Source organism: Mastomys coucha, unplaced genomic scaffold (assembly GCF_008632895.1).
Source record: "Mastomys coucha isolate ucsf_1 unplaced genomic scaffold, UCSF_Mcou_1 pScaffold5, whole genome shotgun sequence".
In the NCBI taxonomy this organism is placed as follows: Eukaryota; Metazoa; Chordata; class Mammalia; order Rodentia; family Muridae; genus Mastomys; species Mastomys coucha.
This window is the reverse complement of record NW_022196911.1, coordinates 105696774-105703583: the sequence shown is the minus strand read 5'-3', so window position 1 is coordinate 105703583 and position 6810 is coordinate 105696774. Positions and strand designations below refer to the sequence as shown.

The following is a 6810-nucleotide window of genomic DNA, read 5'->3' as shown; positions in this document are numbered from 1 at the left end:
AACAAACAAGAACTACACATTGAAAGCCAGAATCAAATTACTTCAGTGCTTTTGGACTCCTTCCAGGGGATTTTAGACAGCAAGTCTGACACCCTAGAACACATGGCCAACAAGCACTGAGAGTGAAAACAACCTGGGCCATGCGTGTATGTCATATACATGCGCCTTTCCTGCCACTCAGGAAGTCAACCATATCAAGGACCCTAGCAACTTCCTTCCTTAGAATCAAAGCTGAAGTCCCCCCTCTCCCTGGCCGTTAGTCCTGTCTTTGCTGACAAACTCCAGCTATGTAGTACCCACAGCACAGTGAGTGCACTCTGGCTTCTAAACTACACCAACCCTTGCTCTCTGCAAATTTCATCCGAACTGCTGTTTGTTTGTTTGTTTGCTTGCTTGCTTGTGGTTTTATTTCTCTGGGAGGTGTTATTAAGACAGGGTCCCATGGTAGCCTCAAACTTGCTACAAGGCGAGGATGACCTTGAACTGATCCTCCTGCCTCTACCTCCTAAGCACTGGGATTACAGGCTTGTGCCCCAATACCTGGCTCTTCTTTCTAAATATATCCAGGATCTGACTGAATGGCCCTCTCTGCTTCTCTCTCTGATCCAAGCTAATATGATCTTAACTGCATTATAGCAATAATCCTCCAGCTTCCCACGCGGCAGCCACAGTGATTCTTTTAGAGCACGCACTAACCAGCTTCCCACACGACAGCCACGGTGATTCTATTAGAGCACGCACTAACCACAACTCTTCACGGATGAACTCTAGATAAGCCACGTGATGCTAATACTTTCCCCTCGGGTACAACCATGCTGACCACTGATCGATTCCCTCACCCCCACCCCTTATTTCTATGGGTGTTTAAACCTGCATGTAGGCCCATGCACCACAGGCATGCAGTGCCCAAAGAGGCCAGAAGAAAGCATCGGATTCGCTGGTACTGGAGTTATGGAGGGTTGAGAGCTGTTGCGCGTCCACTGAGCCATCTCTCCCTTCAGTGTGAATATGATATATCCTTTTTAATTTGCTTGATTCCAAACTCCAGCCCTATGGAGGCATTTCTAACTGCCCTGTCCAAAAGGATATTTGGGGCTGGGGGACATGGCTCAGTTGGTCTAGGGCTCGTGTAGCAAGCAGGAAGTCCAGAGTTCAATCCCTAGCACTGCATAAAGCCGGACGAGATGTAGGATGAGGAGTTCAAGGTCATCCTTGACTACAGCAAGACAGCAAGTTCAAGGTTTCCTGCACGACGTGAGACCCTGTCTCAACTTCCAACCCCAAATGAATTTGCTTCTATCCTTTTACTCTGACTATGCCATAAAAGCATTGGTCTCTTCCTCAACTCTCTGTCTCTTCCTCTAGAAAATTAGGAAAGAGACTTTTTGTTTTGTTTTGTTTTGTTTTTTGTCTCTGCTATATCCAGAAGGGTTTGACAAAACCTAGCACATACCACCTGGTATTAAACTATTAAGAGACTAACCATGTGAATGAGTGAGGTTTGTTATCTTTCACTGATTGACAAACCCCTTTGTTATATGATTTTTTAAAAATGGTATCTAGGGGCTGAGATGGCTCGGCGGGTAAGAGCACTGACTGCTCTTCCAAAGGTCATGAGTTAAAATCCCAGCAACCACATGGTGGCTCACAACCACCCGTAATGAGATCTGACACCCTCTTCTGGGGTGTCTGAAGACAGCTACAGTGTACTTATGTATGATAATAAATAAATAAATCTTTAAAAAAAAATGGTATCTAGGGGCTGGAGAGATGGCTCAGAGGTTAAGAGCACTGCTTGCTCTTCCAGAGGTCTTGAGTTTAATCCTCAGCAACCACATGGTGGCTCACAACCATCTGTAATGGGATCTGACGCCATCTTCTGGCCTGCAGGCATATGTGCAGATAGATCATCTATACATAAATCTCAAACATTCTTAAAATAAATAAGTAAACAAATAAAATGGTATCTATTAACAATGATAGCTCGAGAGTCCAGTGCTAGCAAGAAGTCCTTGGGGAGCCCTTGAAGGCTGAAAACATTGTGCAGAGAAATCAGTTACTCCACACCTGGAAGACAGGGCTATCATCTATCTGCAAGTACCTAGCTAGCATGGGTGTACTGTCTGGCCCGTTGGCTAAAAGGACCAAGCACTGATCAATGAGCAGAGCCACGAGACAGAAGATGGGAGAAATGAGTGTTAAGTAGATATGCAAATGGAGGGCTGTGAGATTACTATCTTATCCATGCAGCTTTAGTTTTAATTCTGTCTGTTTCCTGTCTGTCTGTCTGCCTCCACCCACCTCGGCCCCACAGCCATGAAGCCCAAACTGGCCCAGATCAGAGTCCCACCTATGCTTAAATTCGCAATTCTTCTGCTATAGCTTCATAAGTCCTGGAGTTGCTGGTGTACAGACCCATGCTTGGAGCCTAACAGATATTTATTGACACTCGGAAACCTGTACATAGTTATGGGGCTCAATGTGGCATTTCAGTACAAGTGTACACTGGGTAGTGAGGTCAAATCAAGGTAATTGGCATATCTATCATCACAGATGTTTCATGTCTTTGTACTGACAGCCTTCCGAGCCCTTTCCACTGGCTGTTTTACAGTGCACAACTGAGCTGGGTATGTGGCTCCATGGTAGAACACTTGGCCAGCACACAGAAAGGCCTGTGCTCAAACTCCAGTACTTCACAGGAACAAATGAAATAACATCTTAGCTTTTTCTCTCTCTCTTTTTCATTTTTATGGTGCTGGGGATGAAACCCAAGGGTTTCACAAATGTTAGACATGTATTCTTATCACTGAGAGATATCCACACCCCATGTGCATGATGGTTCTCATATATATATATACATATACATGTGCATGATGGTTCTCATATATATATACATATACATATATACATACATGTATATATACACATATATAACATGCATACATACAAACATACATACATATGTGTGTATGTATTGTACTACTGCACATAGACAAATGGATGAAAACCAGAGGTTAACCCAGGGGTCAAGTGCTCAGCATCAGGCTTGGCAGCCAGCTCCTTCACCCACTAAGCCGTCTTGTCAGCCCAGTTTCCTTTCTAAAACGCCTCAGTTGATAACAATCACTTTCCTGACACCACATCCCCGCCCCCAGCCCCTGCAAAGTGAGAAGCCCACAGACTGATTCCTCTGACTTTTTTTTTTTTTAACCAAATCCAGATGGCCCCTCCTCGATTAGAAAAGAAGTTGAAAGAAAGTTTAATCTCATAAACCCCTTTATAAACAATCTGGAAAAGCAGTGGTTTGGTTTCTGGCTGTCAGGATTTTACTTTCACAGGTCAGTCACATCTGAAAGCAACACAGAACTTGATGTTAGAACAACCCGAATCTGGGCCTGTTGCTGCCTCTGGTTTAGACGCCACATGTTTACTCAGCTGTTTCAGGCTTATGTCCATATCCACTGAATCAGGCCATCTTCATCTTTTCTTTTCTTTTCTTTCTTTTTTTTTTTCTTTTTTTTTTTTCGAGACAGGGTTTCTCTGTGTAGCCTGGCTGTCCTGGAACTCACTCTGTAGACCAGGCTGGCCTTGAACTCAGAAATCTGCCTGCCTCTGCCTCCCAAGTGCTGGGATTAAAGGTGCGTGCTTTTTTTTTTTTTTTTTTTTTTTTTTTTTTTTTTTTTTTTTTTTGTTATTTCTTTTTACACAAAGAATTAAATTTTGGACTGGGGTGAAGCTGTAGTAGAGCACTTATCATTTATTAAGGCCTGGATTTGATCCCCAGTACACACACACACACACACACACACACACCATGGGCAGGGGATAAAATTGTGGTTGAGTATCTGTTCATCTGTTTACCCAAGGCACATAGTGTCTTCAACATTTTCCACAGCTCATGGATCTAATGTTCTCAAATCTTCAATGCTGAAAAGCCCCTCTCTTCTCATAAGAACTCTACAAAGTGGCAGAAGTCTATTTAGGGCCATTTGAGACGCTGTCAGAAATTCTGACCTAATCTCAAGCGAAAATTCATCACACATTTTTTTTTTAACGAAACTGAAGTCAGCCTCAAATGGAAACCACTAAAAGAAAGCATTTTAACATAATAAAATCTAAAATATACAAACTTGATACACGCTGAGGAAAGACTATAGAAAAATATTAACTGTTTCCTACAGTTAAACCATGGTGTTTCTAATGGAGCAGACTCTTTGTATGCGAAGACTTTACACAGAACAGACTGGAATCGCAGCTGAGGCTTCTGGGGAAGTTTGCACTGGAGATGTGTGATACGGATGTCATTGTGTGTTCAGACTCGGGAGTGCAGTGTGACACAGACGTGACCTGCCAGAAACACCTCAGATCATTACACATTTCTAGTTCATTTTCAGTCATTGCCCTTTTACTTTTAAAGATATTTTTAAGAGTGTGAGTATTTTGCCTGCACACGTTTATGTGTGTGCACCAAATGTGTGCAGTGCCCACAGAGGACAGAAGAGGGCTCTGGATCCCCTGAAAATGGAGATGTGGGCCACCATGTAGGTGCTGGGAATTAAATCCACATCCTCTGAAAGAGCTGCGGAGGTTCCTAACCAGTGATCCACTTCTCCAGCCTCAACTGCACATCTAGAAGCCTTTCATAGTTGCTCGCTTGCTTATTTATTTATTTTGGTACCACTGAGAGTTTAGACTAGACAATCTCCACATTTGTAACCTTTCCCAAGCTGAAATACATCCCAAGGAAATGGTAGGTCCCAAACCAAACCAAACCAAACCAAATACCCTACAAAGCAGAAACGGTGTGAATGCCTGTGATCCCAGCTCTGAGGACACGAAGGCAGGAGGATTGGCATAAGTTTGAGACAAGCTTAGAGCCACATAGTGAGTTTGAGTTCAGCCCAGGCTACATAGTGAGACCTTCTCGCAAACAAACACAGGAAGGAAGTCTGGGAGAGAGGGAGGGAGAGAAGATTCCTCACGAGTGCCCACTGGACTCTGAAGTAGAGGCGCTACATTCAGCTCGCACATCCAGAAGACCTGCATGGGGCCCTAGTTCAGCCTTTCTCTACTGCTGCCTAGGTCTTAAGGGTTCATCTTCCCAGGTGGACTCTAGGGCAGTATGAATCCGGAGCTGCGCTGTGCATCACAGTACCACGGCCACACACCGGGCAGCTAGCTAGAGTTGAGATAGCCGATGATATGATGTTTGTGAAGACTTGGTAAGAAAAACCAATTAACTCAACTCGTACCGGGAGTACGTGCGTGTTGAGATGGCGTTTTGAGATGGCGTTTTGGTGGTACTGGAATAAATGTTACTGAAATGAATTCCAGCTGCTTCTTTTCCCGCTAGTCAGAGGGGCTACTGGATAGTTAAAATTACACGCGTGGCTTGTGGTACTTTTCTATTGGACAGAGCCACTCCAGATTAAAAAAAAAAACAAGTTAGATTGGGGAAGAGGGGGGTGTAAACCCACGAGTTTTTATGCAAGAGGACTACTGGGCTACACACCCCCAACACGATATTCGAGGTTTTGTTTTTATTTTGGCAGAAGAGCGTTGCAAGTTCTCTAAAGTAGAACTGATCCCACCCACGGTTCAGGTGCCATCTAGCCGGGCCTTGGTGGGAGTTGGGGTGGCCCGGGCCTCCCCGCGGTGGGGTGCGTCAGGCTTCGGTGGTTTACCTGGGTTGCCGATGCCCGAAGGCCAAGCTGCCAACTCCGTTCTCCTCCCAGGGGCGGCCACAGGTGTCGCCCGCCACCGCCACTGGCAGAGGCGGATCCGCGCGAGGGACGGGCTCCGGGGCGCAGCTGGGGACAGCGACGCGCTTCCTGCCGGGGAAGGGCCCGCTCGCCGGCAATAGCAGTCCCGCGGCTGCCTGCTTGGATTTTTATCACTGGGGCTTTGGAGAGGAACCAACCAACCACTCAGACCCTCCGTTCCTCGAGCGGTTTGAGATGGATGAGTCATAGCCCCACGTCAGAGAAATGCATGCTTCGAAAAGCAAGCGCTTGTGATCCAAAGCCCAGGAGAGGCACCCAGGAGGCAGAAGGATGAACTACATAGTGAGAACTGGTCCCAAAGAACCAGTAGGAATGAGATAATGGGATTGGTACAAACTGAACAAAAATCCTTGCCATTGCTTCTGTTCGGCCGTCTCTATTAAGTTTTCGCGGAGTGAGATGTCAACATTTGATCCTTCGCTTGATCCAGTGTGGGCAGGGTAGGGGTGCGGGGATGGGGTGTCCCATGAAGGGTATAACTATTGAAGCCAAAGAATAGGACTTGTAACATAAACGAACAGCATTTCAATCTCACTTATTTCTAAGACAGTATTTATAAATTATTCTCATCAAGTAGTTAAATCCATGTGCAGAGCAAAACCTGCTTGGATTCCTGCTAGTGTGAAGGGTATGCGCGGCTGAGCTAGTGTTGAGCTCGGCTCTCCCGCTTGCTGGGGAAACAACTCTTTAGCCCTGGGCCCCAGTTACGGTACATCACACAGACTCCTCAGCACCTCTCTTCCTCTTCCTTCCCCGTTTTTGTGTGAGCTCATGCTACAGCATGCATTAAGGACACCTTGGAGAGCTGACTCTCTCCTAATCTTTTGGGTCCCCAGTATCAGACTCAAGTCTTGAGGCTTGATGGCATCTGCCCTCACCTGCTGAGCCATCTCACCAGTCCCTAAATTCTATGTTTTAAAGTTAATCCTAAAAAAATCTCCAAAAGTGTACACAACCCAATTTGTTAAAACAGCATTTAATTAGTTGCTTAACAAAAGCTTGCTACATAAACTTAGCTGCTCCATTC

At 45.4% G+C, this 6810-nt stretch overlaps 1 protein-coding gene across 5 annotated transcripts in view; it reads right to left on the bottom strand.

Moving 5' to 3' along the window:
- Arsg (arylsulfatase G) overlaps positions 1-5983 on the bottom strand; it is a 145477-nt gene extending 139494 nt beyond the window's left edge. For 2 of the 5 annotated variants that reach the window (XM_031354548.1, XM_031354549.1), the window contains exon 1: positions 5685-5979. The gene's annotated coding sequence lies outside the window, so the exon portion shown is untranslated. Of the gene's footprint in view, positions 1-5684 lie in introns of all 5 variants that reach the window. The other 3 variants (XM_031354545.1, XM_031354547.1, XM_031354540.1) reach the window with 3 other exon arrangements.
- Between the last annotated feature and the right edge of the window lie 827 nt (positions 5984-6810).